The following is a 16,045-nucleotide window of genomic DNA, read 5'->3' on the forward strand; positions in this document are numbered from 1 at the left end:
ACCAGTAAAACATATGAAGAGAAACAAACCTTGAATATAAGTTCAGTTGTTTAAACATTTGACAAACTATGGTGAGGGGGTAAGAAAACACACAAATCCAGCAGCTCCTGTATTTCAATACACCAGAACCCAATATTATTGGCGAGTCGGGTAGTCCATCATCACAGTTCGAGGGCAGGCATCATTTCAGTAATTTCATCCCGTTGCATTCACATCCGTGCCTTGAATGAGATTGAATGTGATCTTTGCTCTCAAGTATGTTCCCAAGTTTTACACTTTCGTGCTTTGCATGAATGGGAATGGAACCGTGTGTGTTGAATGAGGCTCCTTGTGAGCACTGAACTTTGTCCGGTGGAGTTCCTTTTTGTGTTGCTGTAATTGTGTCATTTCTCGATGAGAAAGATTAGGCAACATTTAGTCACTTCTAGCCATGATGCTCAATTTATTTATGAATGTACCCTAGTTACTAGGGACCGTTTACGTTGGAGAACAAGATCTATTGTATGCCTGTGTATTTGGGGAAGTCAAATCTGAAATAATGATGAAATTGCGTGTATCCAAAGTTAAAACTCGTGATTTGTCGCCCTCTGGTGTGTAAAAGATGCAAAAGCTTACAGCACCTGGTATTCCCAGGCGGTCTCCCATCCAAGTACTGACCAGGCCCGAGCCTGCTTAGTTTCCGAGATCGGACGAGATCGGGCGTATTCAGGCTAGTATGGCCGTAAGCCAGGGAGGCTGTCCCTGACGCTCTACTTAAAGGGAAGGCAATATCCGTTTCTGCCGTTCATACTTACAGTTGAACTGTCTCTCTACTCTAAAGCCCGGGACACACCAGCGCGCCGCAGACAGTCCCTGCTAACACGCCACGTTGTGGCAACATTGTGGCAACGTTGTGCGTTAGCTGGGGTGCCACACCAGACCGGAACTATATATTACAAAACGAACACATTCTCTTGATAAAACAGCTGTAATTGAGTGCCTGACACGCCAGTCAAGCGCAATCTTGAGAAGGTGTGCATTTCAGTAAGGATTTCAATTGACATGCAGTATGAAACTGAAAGGAGGTTGCATCACTATGATGCATAACATTGCATGTATTGTATTTTCAAGTGTGTGCATTCATCCTGTTGTCATTTTGTTTTGAAAGCAGAAGAATCATTCAACAGGTTGCTGAGACAAATGTAAACCAGTAAAACATATGAAGAGAATCAAACCTTGAATATAAGTTCAGTTGTTTAAACATTTGACAAACTATGGTGAGGGGGTAAGAAAACACACAAATCCAGCAGCTCCTGTATTTCAATACACCAGAACCCAATATTATTGGCGAGTCGGGTAGTCCATCATCACAGTTCGAGGGCAGGCATCATTTCAGTAATTTCATCCCGTTGCATTCACATCCGTGCCTTGAATGAGATTGAATGTGATCTTTGCTCTCAAGTATGTTCCCAAGTTTTACACTTTCGTGCTTTGCATGAATGGGAATGGAACCGTGTGTGTTGAATGAGGCTCCTTGTGAGCACTGAACTCTGTCCGGTGGAGTTCCTTTTTGTGTTGCTGTAATTGTGTCATTTCTCGATGAGAAAGATTAGGCAACATTTAGTCACTTCTAGCCATGATGCTCAATTTATTTACGAATGTACCCTAGTTACTAGGGACCGTTTACGTTGGAGAACAAGATCTATTGTATGCCTGTGTATTTGGGGAAGTCAAATCTGAAATAATGATGAAATTGCGTGTATCCAAAGTTAAAACTCGTGATTTGTCGCCCTCTGGTGTGTAAAAGATGCAAAAGCTTACAGCACCTGGTTTTCCCAGGTGGTCTCCCATCCAAGTACTGACCAGGCCCGAGCCTGCTTAGCTTCCGAGATCGGACGAGATCGGGCGTATTCAGGCTAGTATGGCCGTAAGCCAGGGAGGCTGTCCCTGACGCTCTACTTAAAGGGAAGGCAATATCCGTTTCTGCCGCTCATACTTGCAGTTGAACTGTCTCTCTACTCTAAAGTCCGGGACACACCAGCGCGCCGCAGACAGTCCCTGCTAACACGAAACGTTGTGGCAACGTTGTGCGTTAGCTGGGGTGCCACACCAGACCGGAACTATATATTACAAAACGAACACATTGTCTTGATAAAACAGCTGTAATTGAGTGCCTGACACGCCAGTCAAGCGCAATCTTGAGAAGGTGTGCATTTCAGTAAGGATTTCAATTGACATGCAGTATGAAACTGAAAGGAGGTTGCATCACTATGATGCATAACATTGCATGTATTGTATTTTCAAGTGTGTGCATTCATCCTGTTGTCATTTTGTTTTGAAAGCAGAAGAATCATTCAACAGGTTGCTGAGACAAATGTAAACCAGTAAAACATATGAAGAGAAACAAACCTTGAATATAAGTTCAGTTGTTTAAACATTTGACAAACTATGGTGAGGGGGTAAGAAAACACACAAATCCAGCAGCTCCTGTATTTCAATACACCAGAACCCAATATTATTGGCGAGTCGGGTAGTCCATCATCACAGTTCGAGGGCAGGCATCATTTCAGTAATTTCATCCCGTTGCATTCACATCCGTGCCTTGAATGAGATTGAATGTGATCTTTGCTCTCAAGTATGTTCCCAAGTTTTACACTTTCGTGCTTTGCATGAATGGGAATGGAACCGTGTGTGTTGAATGAGGCTCCTTGTGAGCACTGAACTTTGTCCGGTGGAGTTCCTTTTTGTGTTGCTGTAATTGTGTAATTTCTCGATGAGAAAGATTAGGCAACATTTAGTCACTTCTAGCCATGATGCTCAATTTATTTACGAATGTACCCTAGTTACTAGGGACCGTTTACGTTGGAGAACAAGATCTATTGTATGCCTGTGTATTTGGGGAAGTCAAATCTGAAATAATGATGAAATTGCGTGTATCCAAAGTTAAAACTCGTGATTTGTCGCCCTCTGGTGTGTAAAAGATGCAAAAGCTTACAGCACCTGGTATTCCCAGGCGGTCTCCCATCCAAGTACTGACCAGGCCCGAGCCTGCTTAGCTTCCGAGATCGGACGAGATCGGGCGTATTCAGGCTAGTATGGCCGTAAGCCAGGGAGGCTGTCCCTGACGCTCTACTTAAAGGGAAGGCAATATCCGTTTCTGCCGCTCATACTTGCAGTTTAACTGTCTCTCTACTCTAAAGTCCGGGACACACCAGCGCGCCGCAGACAGTCCCTGCTAACACGAAACGTTGTGGCAACGTTGTGCATTAGCTGGGGTGCCACACCAGACCGGAACTATATATTACAAAACGAACACATTGTCTTGATAAAACAGCTGTAATTGAGTGCCTGACACGCCAGTCAAGCGCAATCTTGAGAAGGTGTGCATTTCAGTAAGGATTTCAATTGACATGCAGTATGAAACTGAAAGGAGGTTGCATCACTATGATGCATAACATTGCATGTATTGTATTTTCAAGTGTGTGCATTCATCCTGTTGTCATTTTGTTTTGAAAGTAGAAGAATCATTTTTGCTGAGGTTGCTGAGACAAATGTAAACCAGTAAAACATATGAAGAGAAACAAACCTTGAATATAAGTTCAGTTGTTTAAACATTTGACAAACTATGGTGAGGGGGTAAGAAAACACACAAATCCAGCAGCTCCTGTATTTCAATACACCAGAACCCAATATTATTGGCGAGTCGGGTAGTCCATCATCACAGTTCGAGGGCAGGCATCATTTCAGTAATTTCATCCCGTTGCATTCACATCCGTGCCTTGAATGAGATTGAATGTGATCTTTGCTCTCAAGTATGTTCCCAAGTTTTACACTTTCGTGCTTTGCATGAATGGGAATGGAACCGTGTGTGTTGAATGAGGCTCCTTGTGAGCACTGAACTTTGTCCGGTGGAGTTCCTTTTTGTGTTGCTGTAATTGTGTCATTTCTCGATGAGAAAGATTAGGCAACATTTAGTCACTTCTAGCCATGATGCTCAATTTATTTACGAATGTACACTAGTTACTAGGGACCGTTTACGTTGGAGAACAAGATCTATTGTATGCCTGTGTATTTGGGGAAGTCAAATCTGAAATAATGATGAAATTGCGTGTATCCAAAGTTAAAACTCGTGATTTGTCGCCCTCTGGTGTGTAAAAGATGCAAAAGCTTACAGCACCTGGTATTCCCAGGCGGTCTCCCATCCAAGTACTGACCAGGCCCGAGCCTGCTTAGCTTCCGAGATCGGATGAGATCGGGCGTATTCAGGCTAGTATGGCCGTAAGCCAGAGAGGCTGTCCCTGACGCTCTACTTAAAGGGAAGGCAATATCCGTTTCTGCCGCTCATACTTGCAATTGAACTGTCTCTCTACTCTAAAGTCCGGGACACACCAGCGCGCCGCAGACAGTCCCTGCTAACACGAAACGTTGTGGCAACGTTGTGCGTTAGCTGGGGTGCCACACCAGACCGGAACTATATATTACAAAACGAACACATTGTCTTGATAAAACAGCTGTAATTGAGTGCCTGACACGCCAGTCAAGCGCAATCTTGAGAAGGTGTGCATTTCAGTAAGGATTTCAATTGACATGCAGTATGAAACTGAAAGGAGGTTGCATCACTATGATGCATAACATTGCATGTATTGTTTTTACAAGTGTGTGCATTCATCCTGTTGTCATTTTGTTTTGAAAGCAGAAGAATCATTCAACAGGTTGCTGAGACAAATGTAAACCAGTAAAACATATGAAGAGAAACAAACCTTGAATATAAGTTCAGTTGTTTAAACATTTGACAAACTATGGTGAGGGGGTAAGAAAACACACAAATCCAGCAGCTCCTGTATTTCAATACACCAGAACCCAATATTATTGGCGAGTCGGGTAGTCCATCATCACAGTTCGAGGGCAGGCATCATTTCAGTAATTTCATCCCGTTGCATTCACATCCGTGCCTTGAATGAGATTGAATGTGATCTTTGCTCTCAAGTATGTTCCCAAGTTTTACACTTTCGTGCTTTGCATGAATGGGAATGGAACCGTGTGTGTTGAATGAGGCTCCTTGTGAGCACTGAACTTTGTCCGGTGGAGTTCCTTTTTGTGTTGCTGTAATTGTGTCATTTCTCGATGAGAAAGATTAGGCAACATTTAGTCACTTCTAGCCATGATGCTCAATTTATTTACGAATGTACCCTAGTTACTAGGGACCGTTTACATTGGAGAACAAGATCTATTGTATGCCTGTGTATTTGGGGAAGTCAAATCTGAAATAATGATGAAATTGCGTGTATCCAAAGTTAAAACTCGTGATTTGTCGCCCTCTGGTGTGTAAAAGATGCAAAAGCTTACAGCACCTGGTATTCCCAGGCGGTCTCCCATCCAAGTACTGACCAGGCCCGAGCCTGCTTAGTTTCCGAGATCGGACGAGATCGGGCGTATTCAGGCTAGTATGGCCGTAAGCCAGGGAGGCTGTCCCTGACGCTCTACTTAAAGGGAAGGCAATATCCGTTTCTGCCGCTCATACTTACAGTTGAACTGTCTCTCTACTCTAAAGTCCGGGACACACCAGCACGCCGCAGACAGTCCCTGCTAACACGAAACGTTGTGGCAACGTTGTGCGTTAGCTGGGGTGCCACACCAGACCTATGTATTACAAAACGAACACATTGTCTTGATAAAACAGCTGTAATTGAGTGCCTGACACGCCATTCAAGCGCAATCTTGAGAAGGTGTGCATTTCAGTAAGGATTTCAATTGACATGCAGTATGAAACTGAAAGGAGGTTGCATCACTATGATGCATAACATTGCATGTATTGTATTTTCAAGTGTGTGCATTCATCCTGTTGTCATTTTGTTTTGAAAGCAGAAGAATCATTCAACAGGTTGCTGAGACAAATGTAAACCAGTAAAACATATGAAGAGAAACAAACCTTGAATATAAGTTCAGTTGTTTAAACATTTGACAAACTATGGTGAGGGGGTAAGAAAACACACAAATCCAGCAGCTCCTGTATTTCAATACACCAGAACCCAATATTATTGGCGAGTCGGGTAGTCCATCATCACAGTTCGAGGGCAGGCATCATTTCAGTAATTTCATCCCGTTGCATTCACATCCGTGCCTTGAATGAGATTGAATGTGATCTTTGCTCTCAAGTATGTTCCCAAGTTTTACACTTTCGTGCTTTGCATGAATGGGAATGGAACCGTGTGTGTTGAATGAGGCTCCTTGTGAGCACTGAACTTTGTCCGGTGGAGTTCCTTTTTGTGTTGCTGTAATTGTGTCATTTCTCGATGAGAAAGATTAGGCAACATTTAGTCACTTCTAGCCATGATGCTCAATTTATTTACGAATGTACCCTAGTTACTAGGGACCGTTTACGTTGGAGAACAAGATCTATTGTATGCCTGTGTATTTGGGGAAGTCAAATCTGAAATAATGATGAAATTGCGTGTATCCAAAGTTAAAACTCGTGATTTGTCGCCCTCTGGTGTGTAAAAGATGCAAAAGCTTACAGCACCTGGTATTCCCAGGCGGTCTCCCATCCAAGTACTGACCAGGCCCGAGCCTGCTTAGCTTCCGAGATCGGACGAGATCGGGCGTATTCAGGCTAGTATGGCCGTAAGCCAGGGAGGCTGTCCCTGACACTCTACTTAAAGGGAAGGCAATATCCGTTTCTGCCGTTCATACTTACAGTTGAACTGTCTCTCTACTCTAAAGCCCGGGACACACCAGCGCGCCGCAGACAGTCCCTGCTAACACGCCACGTTGTGGCAACATTGTGGCAACGTTGTGCGTTAGCTGGGGTGCCACACCAGACCGGAACTATATATTACAAAACGAACACATTCTCTTGATAAAACAGCTGTAATTGAGTGCCTGACACGCCAGTCAAGCGCAATCTTGAGAAGGTGTGCATTTCAGTAAGGATTTCTATTGACATGCAGTATGAAACTGAAAGGAGGTTGCATCACTATGATGCATAACATTGCATGTATTGTATTTTCAAGTGTGTGCATTCATCCTGTTGTCATTTTGTTTTGAAAGCAGAAGAATCATTCAACAGGTTGCTGAGACAAATGTAAACCAGTAAAACATATGAAGAGAAACAAACCTTGAATATAAGTTCAGTTGTTTAAACATTTGACAAACTATGGTGAGGGGGTAAGAAAACACACAAATCCAGCAGCTCCTGTATTTCAATACACCAGAACCCAATATTATTGGCGAGTCGGGTAGTCCATCATCACAGTTCGAGGGCAGGCATCATTTCAGTAATTTCATCCCGTTGCATTCACATCCGTGCCTTGAATGAGATTGAATGTGATCTTTGCTCTCAAGTATGTTCCCAAGTTTTACACTTTCGTGCTTTGCATGAATGGGAATGGAACCGTGTGTGTTGAATGAGGCTCCTTGTGAGCACTGAACTTTGTCCGGTGGAGTTCCTTTTTGTGTTGCTGTAATTGTGTCATTTCTCGATGAGAAAGATTAGGCAACATTTAGTCACTTCTAGCCATGATGCTCAATTTATTTACGAATGTACCCTAGTTACTAGGGACCGTTTACGTTGGAGAACAAGATCTATTGTATGCCTGTGTATTTGGGGAAGTCAAATCTGAAATAATGATGAAATTGCGTGTATCCAAAGTTAAAACTCGTGATTTGTCGCCCTCTGGTGTGTAAAAGATGCAAAAGCTTACAGCACCTGGTATTCCCAGGCGGTCTCCCATCCAAGTACTGACCAGGCCCGAGCCTGCTTAGCTTCCGAGATCGGACGAGATCGGGCGTATTCAGGCTAGTATGGCCGTAAGCCAGGGAGGCTGTCCCTGACGCTCTACTTAAAGGGAAGGCAATATCCGTTTCTGCCGCTCATACTTGCAGTTGAACTCTCTCTCTACTCTAAAGTCCGGGACACACCAGCGCGCCGCAGACAGTCCCTGCTAACACGAAACGTTGTGGCAACGTTGTGCGTTAGCTGGGGTGCCACACCAGACCGGAACTATATATTACAAAACGAACATATTGTCTTGATAATACAGCTGTAATTGAGTGCCTGACACGCCAGTCAAGCGCAATCTTGAGAAGGTGTGCATTTCAGTAAGGATTTCAATTGACATGCAGTATGAAACTGAAAGGAGGTTGCATCACTATGATGCATAACATTGCATGTATTGTATTTTCAAGTGTGTGCATTCATCCTGTTGTCATTTTGTTTTGAAAGCAGAAGAATCATTCAACAGGTTGCTGAGACAAATGTAAACCAGTAAAACATATGAAGAGAAACAAACCTTGAATATAAGTTCAGTTGTTTAAACATTTGACAAACTATGGTGAGGGGGTAAGAAAACACACAAATCCAGCAGCTCCTGTATTTCAATACACCAGAACCCAATATTATTGGCGAGTCGGGTAGTCCATCATCACAGTTCGAGGGCAGGCATCATTTCAGTAATTTCATCCCGTTGCATTCACATCCGTGCCTTGAATGAGATTGAATGTGATCTTTGCTCTCAAGTATGTTCCCAAGTTTTACACTTTCGTGCTTTGCATGAATGGGAATGGAACCGTGTGTGTTGAATGAGGCTCCTTGTGAGCACTGATCTTTGTCCGGTGGAGTTCCTTTTTGTGTTGCTGTAATTGTGTCATTTCTCGATGAGAAAGATTAGGCAACATTTAGTCACTTCTAGCCATGATGCTCAATTTATTTACGAATGTACCCTATTTACTAGGGACCGTTTACGTTGGAGAACAAGATCTATTGTATGCCTGTGTATTTGGGGAAGTCAAATCTGAAATAATGATGAAATTGCGTGTATCCAAAGTTAAAACTCGTGATTTGTCGCGCTCTGGTGTGTAAAAGATGCAAAAGCTTACAGCACCTGGTATTCCCAGGCGGTCTCCCATCCAAGTACTGACCAGGCCCGAGCCTGCTTAGCTTCCGAGATCGGACGAGATCGGGCGTATTCAGGCTAGTATGGCCGTAAGCCAGGGAGGCTGTCCCTGACGCTCTACTTAAAGGGAAGGCAATATCCGTTTCTGCCGTTCATACTTACAGTTGAACTGTCTCTCTACTCTAAAGCCCGGGACACACCAGCGCGCCGCAGACAGTCCCTGCTAACACGCCACGTTGTGGCAACATTGTGGCAACGTTGTGCGTTAGCTGGGGTGCCACACCAGACCGGAACTATATATTACAAAACGAACACATTGTCTTGATAATACAGCTGTAATTGAGTGCCTGACACGCCAGTCAAGCTCAATCTTGAGAAGGTGTGCATTTCAATAAGGATTTCAATTGACATACAGTATGAAACTGAAAGGAGGTTGCATCACTATGATGCATAACATTGCATGTATTGTATTTTCAAGTGTGTGCATTCATCCTGTTGTCATTTTGTTTTGAAAGCAGAAGAATCATTCAACAGGTTGCTGAGACAAATGTAAACCAGTAAAACATATGAAGAGAAACAAACCTTGAATATAAGTTCAGTTGTTTAAACATTTGACAAACTATGGTGAGGGGGTAAGAAAACACACAAATCCAGCAGCTCCTGTATTTCAATACACCAGAACCCAATATTATTGGCGAGTCGGGTAGTCCATCATCACAGTTCGAGGGCAGGCATCATTTCAGTAATTTCATCCCGTTGCATTCACATCCGTGCCTTGAATGAGATTGAATGTGATCTTTGCTCTCAAGTATGTTCCCAAGTTTTACACTTTCGTGCTTTGCATGAATGGGAATGGAACCGTGTGTGTTGAATGAGGCTCCTTGTGAGCACTGATCTTTGTCCGGTGGAGTTCCTTTTTGTGTTGCTGTAATTGTGTCATTTCTCGATGAGAAAGATTAGGCAACATTTAGTCACTTCTAGCCATGATGCTCAATTTATTTACGAATGTACCCTATTTACTAGGGACCGTTTACGTTGGAGAACAAGATCTATTGTATGCCTGTGTATTTGGGGAAGTCAAATCTGAAATAATGATGAAATTGCGTGTATCCAAAGTTAAAACTCGTGATTTGTCGCGCTCTGGTGTGTAAAAGATGCAAAAGCTTACAGCACCTGGTATTCCCAGGCGGTCTCCCATCCAAGTACTGACCAGGCCCGAGCCTGCTTAGCTTCCGAGATCGGACGAGATCGGGCGTATTCAGGCTAGTATGGCCGTAAGCCAGGGAGGCTGTCCCTGACGCTCTACTTAAAGGGAAGGCAATATCCGTTTCTGCCGTTCATACTTACAGTTGAACTGTCTCTCTACTCTAAAGCCCGGGACACACCAGCGCGCCGCAGACAGTCCCTGCTAACACGCCACGTTGTGGCAACATTGTGGCAACGTTGTGCGTTAGCTGGGGTGCCACACCAGACCGGAACTATATATTACAAAACGAACACATTGTCTTGATAATACAGCTGTAATTGAGTGCCTGACACGCCAGTCAAGCTCAATCTTGAGAAGGTGTGCATTTCAATAAGGATTTCAATTGACATACAGTATGAAACTGAAAGGAGGTTGCATCACTATGATGCATAACATTGCATGTATTGTATTTTCAAGTGTGTGCATTCATCCTGTTGTCATTTTGTTTTGAAAGCAGAAGAATCATTCAACAGGTTGCTGAGACAAATGTAAACCAGTAAAACATATGAAGAGAAACAAACCTTGAATATAAGTTCAGTTGTTTAAACATTTGACAAACTATGGTGAGGGGGTAAGAAAACACACAAATCCAGCAGCTCCTGTATTTCAATACACCAGAACCCAATATTATTGGCGAGTCGGGTAGTCCATCATCACAGTTCGAGGGCAGGCATCATTTCAGTAATTTCATCCCGTTGCATTCACATCCGTGCCTTGAATGAGATTGAATGTGATCTTTGCTCTCAAGTATGTTCCCAAGTTTTACACTTTCGTGCTTTGCATGAATGGGAATGGAACCGTGTGTGTTGAATGAGGCTCCTTGTGAGCACTGAACTTTGTCCGGTGGAGTTCCTTTTTGTGTTGCTGTAATTGTGTCATTTCTCGATGAGAAAGATTAGGCAACATTTAGTAACTTCTAGCCATGATGCTCAATTTATTTACGAATGTACCCTAGTTACTAGGGACCGTTTACGTTGGAGAACAAGATCTATTGTATGCCTGTGTATTTGGGGAAGTCAAATCTGAAATAATGATGAAATTGCGTGTATCCAAAGTTAAAACTCGTGATTTGTCGCCCTCTGGTGTGTAAAAGATGCAAAAGCTTACAGCACCTGGTATTCCCAGGCGGTCTCCCATGCAAGTACTGACCAGGCCCGAGCCTGCTTAGCTTCCGAGATCGGACGAGATCGGGCGTATTCAGGCTAGTATGGCCGTAAGCCAGGAATGCTGTCCCTGACGCTCTACTTAAAGGGAAGGCAATATCCGTTTCTGCCGTTCATACTTACAGTTGAACTGTCTCTCTACTCTAAAACCCGGGACACACCAGCGCGCCGCAGACAGTCCCTGCTAAGACGCCACGTTGTGGCAACATTGTGGCAACGTTGTGCGTTAGCTGGGGTGCCACACCAGACCGGAACTATATTTTACAAAACGAACACATTGTCTTGATAATACAGCTGTAATTGAGTGCCTGACATGCCAGTCAAGCGCAATCTTGAGAAGGTGTGCATTTCAGTAAGGATTTCAATTGACATGCAGTATGAAACTGAAAGGAGGTTGCATCACTATGATGCATAACATTGCATGTATTGTATTTTCAAGTGTGTGCATTCATCCTGTTGTCATTTTGTTTTGAAAGCAGAAGAATCATTCAACAGGTTGCTGAGACAAATGTAAACCAGTAAAACATATGAAGAGAAACAAACCTTGAATATAAGTTCAGTTGTTTAAACATTTGACAAACTATGGTGAGGGGGTAAGAAAACACACAAATCCAGCAGCTCCTGTATTTCAATACACCAGAACCCAATATTATTGGCGAGTCGGGTAGTCCATCATCACAGTTCGAGGGCAGGCATCTTTTCAGTAATTTCATCCCGTTGCATTCACATCCGTGCCTTGAATGAGATTGAATGTGATCTTTGCTCTCAAGTATGTTCCCAAGTTTTACACTTTCGTGCTTTGCATGAATGGGAATGGAACCGTGTGTGTTGAATGAGGCTCCTTGTGAGCACTGATCTTTGTCCGGTGGAGTTCCTTTTTGTGTTGCTGTAATTGTGTCATTTCTCGATGAGAAAGATTAGGCAACATTTAGTCACTTCTAGCCATGATGCTCAATTTATTTACGAATGTACCCTAGTTACTAGGGACCGTTTACGTTGGAGAACAAGATCTATTGTATGCCTGTGTATTTGGGGAAGTCAAATCTGAAATAATGATGAAATTGCGTGTATCCAAAGTTAAAACTCGTGATTTGTCGCGCTCTGGTGTGTAAAAGATGCAAAAGCTTACAGCACCTGGTATTCCCAGGCGGTCTCCCATCCAAGTACTGACCAGGCCCGAGCCTGCTTAGCTTCCGAGATCGGACGAGATCGGGCGTATTCAGGCTAGTATGGCCGTGAGCCAGGGAGCCTGTCCCTGACGCTCTATTTAAAGGGATGGCAATATCCGTTTCTGCCGTTCATACTTGCAGTTGAACTGTCTCTCTACTCTAAAGCCCGGGACACACCAGCGCGCCGCAGACAGTCCCTGCTAATATGCCACGTTGTGGCAACGTTGTGCGTTAGCTGGGGTGCCACACCAGACCGGAACTATATTTTACAAAACGAACACATTTGTCTTGATAAAACAGCTGTAATTGAGTGCCTGACACGCCAGTCAAGCGCAATCTTGAGAAGGTGTGCATTTCAGTAAGGATTTCAATTGACGTGCAGTATGAAACTGAAAGGAGGTTGCATCACTATGATGCATAACATTGCATGTATTGTATTTTCAAGTGTGTGCATTCATCCTGTTGTCATTTTGTTTTGAAAGCAGAAGAATCATTCAACAGGTTGCTGAGACAAATGTAAACCAGTAAAACATATGAAGAGAAACAAACCTTGAATATAAGTTCAGTTGTTTAAACATTTGACAAACTATGGTGAGGGGGTAAGAAAACACACAAATCCAGCAGCTCCTGTATTTCAATACACCAGAACCCAATATTATTGGCGAGTCGGGTAGTCCATCATCACAGTTCGAGGGCAGGCATCATTTCAGTAATTTCATCCCGTTGCATTCACATCCGTGCCTTGAATGAGATTGAATGTGATCTTTGCTCTCAAGTATGTTCCCAAGTTTTACATTTTCGTGCTTTGCATGAATGGGAATGGAACCGTGTGTGTTGAATGAGGCTCCTTGTGAGCACTGATCTTTGTCCGGTGGAGTTCCTTTTTGTGTTGCTGTAATTGTGTCATTTCTCGATGAGAAAGATTAGGCAACATTTAGTCACTTCTAGCCATGATGCTCAATTTATTTACGAATGTACCCTAGTTACTAGGGACCGTTTACGTTGGAGAACAAGATCTATTGTATGCCTGTGTATTTGGGGAAGTCAAATCTGAAATAATGATGAAATTGCGTGTATCCAAAGTTAAAACTCGTGATTTGTCGCGCTCTGGTGTGTAAAAGATGCAAAAGCTTACAGCACCTGGTATTCCCCAGGCGGTCTCCCATCCAAGTACTGACCAGGCCCGAGCCTGCTTAGCTTCCGAGATCGGACGAGATCGGGCGTATTCAGGCTAGTATGGCCGTAAGCCAGGGAGGCTGTCCCTGACGCTCTACTTAAAGGGATGGCAATATCCGTTTCTGCCGTTCATACTTACAGTTGAACTGTCTCTCTACTCTAAAGCCCGGGACACACCAGCGCGCCGCAGACAGTCCCTGCTAATATGCCACGTTGTGGCAACGTTGTGCGTTAGCTGGGGTGCCACACCAGACCGGAACTATATTTTACAAAACGAACACATTGTCTTGATAAAACAGCTGTAATTGAGTGCCTGACACGCCAGTCAAGCGCAATCTTGAGAAGGTGTGCATTTCAGTAAGGATATCAATTGACATGCAGTATGAAACTGAAAGGAGGTTGCATCACTATGATGCATAACATTGCATGTATTGTATTTTCAAGTGTGTGCATTCATCCTGTTGTCATTTTGTTTTGAAAGCAGAAGAATCATTCAACAGATTGCTGAGACAAATGTAAACCAGTAAAACATATGAAGAGAAATAAACCTTGAATATAAGTTCAGTTGTTTAAACATTTGACAAACTATGGTGAGGGGGTAAGAAAACACACAAATCCAGCAGCTCCTGTATTTCAATACACCAGAACCCAATATTATTGGCGAGTCGGGTAGTCCATCATCACAGTTCGAGGGCAGGCATCATTTCAGTAATTTCATCCCGTTGCATTCACATCCGTGCCTTGAATGAGATTGAATGTGATCTTTGCTCTCAAGTATGTTCCCAAGTTTTACACTTTCGTGCTTTGCATGAATGGGAATGGAACCGTGTGTGTTGAATGAGGCTCCTTGTGAGCACTGAACTCTGTCCGGTGGAGTTCCTTTTTGTGTTGCTGTAATTGTGTCATTTCTCGATGAGAAAGATTAGGCAACATTTAGTCACTTCTAGCCATGATGCTCAATTTATTTACGAATGTACCCTAGTTACTAGGGACCGTTTACGTTGGAGAACAAGATCTATTGTATGCCTGTGTATTTGGGGAAGTCAAATCTGAAATAATGATGAAATTGCGTGTATCCAAAGTTAAAACTCGTGATTTGTCGCCCTCTGGTGTGTAAAAGATGCAAAAGCTTACAGCACCTGGTTTTCCCAGGTGGTCTCCCATCCAAGTACTGACCAGGCCCGAGCCTGCTTAGCTTCCGAGATCGGACGAGATCAGGCGTATTCAGGCTAGTATGGCCGTAAGCCAGGGAGGCTGTCCCTGACGCTCTACTTAAAGGGAAGGCAATATCCGTTTCTGCCGCTCATACTTGCAGTTGAACTGTCTCTCTACTCTAAAGTCCGGGACACACCAGCGCGCCGCAGACAGTCCCTGCTAACACGAAACGTTGTGGCAACGTTGTGCGTTAGCTGGGGTGCCACACCAGACCGGAACTATATATTACAAAACGAACACATTGTCTTGATAAAACAGCTGTAATTGAGTGCCTGACACGCCAGTCAAGCGCAATCTTGAGAAGGTGTGCATTTCAGTAAGGATTTCAATTGACATGCAGTATGAAACTGAAAGGAGGTTGCATCACTATGATGCATAACATTGCATGTATTGTATTTTCAAGTGTGTGCATTCATCCTGTTGTCATTTTGTTTTGAAAGCAGAAGAATCATTCAACAGGTTGCTGAGACAAATGTAAACCAGTAAAACATATGAAGAGAAACAAACCTTGAATATAAGTTCAGTTGTTTAAACATTTGACAAACTATGGTGAGGGGGTAAGAAAACACACAAATCCAGCAGCTCCTGTATTTCAATACACCAGAACCCAATATTATTGGCGAGTCGGGTAGTCCATCATCACAGTTCGAGGGCAGGCATCATTTCAGTAATTTCATCCCGTTGCATTCACATCCGTGCCTTGAATGAGATTGAATGTGATCTTTGCTCTCAAGTATGTTCCCAAGTTTTACACTTTCGTGCTTTGCATGAATGGGAATGGAACCGTGTGTGTTGAATGAGGCTCCTTGTGAGCACTGAACTTTGTCCGGTGGAGTTCCTTTTTGTGTTGCTGTAATTGTGTCATTTCTCGATGAGAAAGATTAGGCAACATTTAGTCACTTCTAGCCATGATGCTCAATTTATTTACGAATGTACCCTAGTTACTAGGGACCGTTTACGTTGGAGAACAAGATCTATTGTATGCCTGTGTATTTGGGGAAGTCAAATCTGAAATAATGATGAAATTGCGAGTATCCAAAGTTAAAACTCGTGATTTGTCGCCCTCTGGTGTGTAAAAGATGCAAAAGCTTACAGCACCTGGTATTCCCAGGCGGTCTCCCATCCAAGTACTGACCAGGCCCGAGCCTGCTTAGCTTCCGAGATCGGACGAGATCGGGCGTATTCAGGCTAGTATGGCCGTAAGCC

The 16,045-nt window shown here is 43.5% G+C and overlaps 14 non-coding genes across 14 annotated transcripts; all 14 read right to left on the reverse strand.

Moving 5' to 3' along the window:
• Positions 1 to 608: 608 nt before the first annotated feature.
• LOC136756731 (5S ribosomal RNA) lies at positions 609 to 727 on the reverse strand. The gene has a single exon (XR_010818794.1). It is a non-coding gene; the product is annotated as a 5S ribosomal RNA (ribosomal RNA).
• A 1,066-nt stretch (positions 728 to 1,793) lies between these two features.
• Positions 1,794 to 1,912, reverse strand: LOC136755856 (5S ribosomal RNA). Its single transcript, XR_010817966.1, has one exon. It is a non-coding gene; the product is annotated as a 5S ribosomal RNA (ribosomal RNA).
• A 1,055-nt stretch (positions 1,913 to 2,967) lies between these two features.
• On the reverse strand, positions 2,968 to 3,086 carry LOC136755610 (5S ribosomal RNA). Its single transcript, XR_010817730.1, has one exon. It is a non-coding gene; the product is annotated as a 5S ribosomal RNA (ribosomal RNA).
• Positions 3,087 to 4,144: 1,058 nt separating this feature from the next.
• On the reverse strand, positions 4,145 to 4,263 carry LOC136758091 (5S ribosomal RNA). Its single transcript, XR_010819894.1, has one exon. It is a non-coding gene; the product is annotated as a 5S ribosomal RNA (ribosomal RNA).
• Positions 4,264 to 5,318: 1,055 nt separating this feature from the next.
• Positions 5,319 to 5,437, reverse strand: LOC136756732 (5S ribosomal RNA). Its single transcript, XR_010818795.1, has one exon. It is a non-coding gene; the product is annotated as a 5S ribosomal RNA (ribosomal RNA).
• Positions 5,438 to 6,487: 1,050 nt separating this feature from the next.
• Positions 6,488 to 6,606, reverse strand: LOC136755611 (5S ribosomal RNA). The gene has a single exon (XR_010817731.1). It is a non-coding gene; the product is annotated as a 5S ribosomal RNA (ribosomal RNA).
• Positions 6,607 to 7,672: 1,066 nt separating this feature from the next.
• On the reverse strand, positions 7,673 to 7,791 carry LOC136755612 (5S ribosomal RNA). The gene has a single exon (XR_010817732.1). It is a non-coding gene; the product is annotated as a 5S ribosomal RNA (ribosomal RNA).
• Positions 7,792 to 8,846: 1,055 nt separating this feature from the next.
• On the reverse strand, positions 8,847 to 8,965 carry LOC136755614 (5S ribosomal RNA). The gene has a single exon (XR_010817733.1). It is a non-coding gene; the product is annotated as a 5S ribosomal RNA (ribosomal RNA).
• Positions 8,966 to 10,031: 1,066 nt separating this feature from the next.
• Positions 10,032 to 10,150, reverse strand: LOC136755615 (5S ribosomal RNA). The gene has a single exon (XR_010817734.1). It is a non-coding gene; the product is annotated as a 5S ribosomal RNA (ribosomal RNA).
• Positions 10,151 to 11,216: 1,066 nt separating this feature from the next.
• On the reverse strand, positions 11,217 to 11,335 carry LOC136756305 (5S ribosomal RNA). The gene has a single exon (XR_010818398.1). It is a non-coding gene; the product is annotated as a 5S ribosomal RNA (ribosomal RNA).
• A 1,066-nt stretch (positions 11,336 to 12,401) lies between these two features.
• LOC136756564 (5S ribosomal RNA) lies at positions 12,402 to 12,520 on the reverse strand. The gene has a single exon (XR_010818640.1). It is a non-coding gene; the product is annotated as a 5S ribosomal RNA (ribosomal RNA).
• A 1,056-nt stretch (positions 12,521 to 13,576) lies between these two features.
• LOC136757010 (5S ribosomal RNA) lies at positions 13,577 to 13,696 on the reverse strand. The gene has a single exon (XR_010819059.1). It is a non-coding gene; the product is annotated as a 5S ribosomal RNA (ribosomal RNA).
• Positions 13,697 to 14,751: 1,055 nt separating this feature from the next.
• Positions 14,752 to 14,870, reverse strand: LOC136756250 (5S ribosomal RNA). Its single transcript, XR_010818347.1, has one exon. It is a non-coding gene; the product is annotated as a 5S ribosomal RNA (ribosomal RNA).
• Positions 14,871 to 15,925: 1,055 nt separating this feature from the next.
• On the reverse strand, positions 15,926 to 16,044 carry LOC136755616 (5S ribosomal RNA). The gene has a single exon (XR_010817735.1). It is a non-coding gene; the product is annotated as a 5S ribosomal RNA (ribosomal RNA).
• Between the last annotated feature and the right edge of the window lies 1 nt (position 16,045).

The sequence above is a fragment of the Amia ocellicauda genome, chromosome 8 (assembly GCF_036373705.1).
Source record: "Amia ocellicauda isolate fAmiCal2 chromosome 8, fAmiCal2.hap1, whole genome shotgun sequence".
In the NCBI taxonomy this organism is placed as follows: domain Eukaryota; kingdom Metazoa; phylum Chordata; class Actinopteri; order Amiiformes; family Amiidae; genus Amia; species Amia ocellicauda.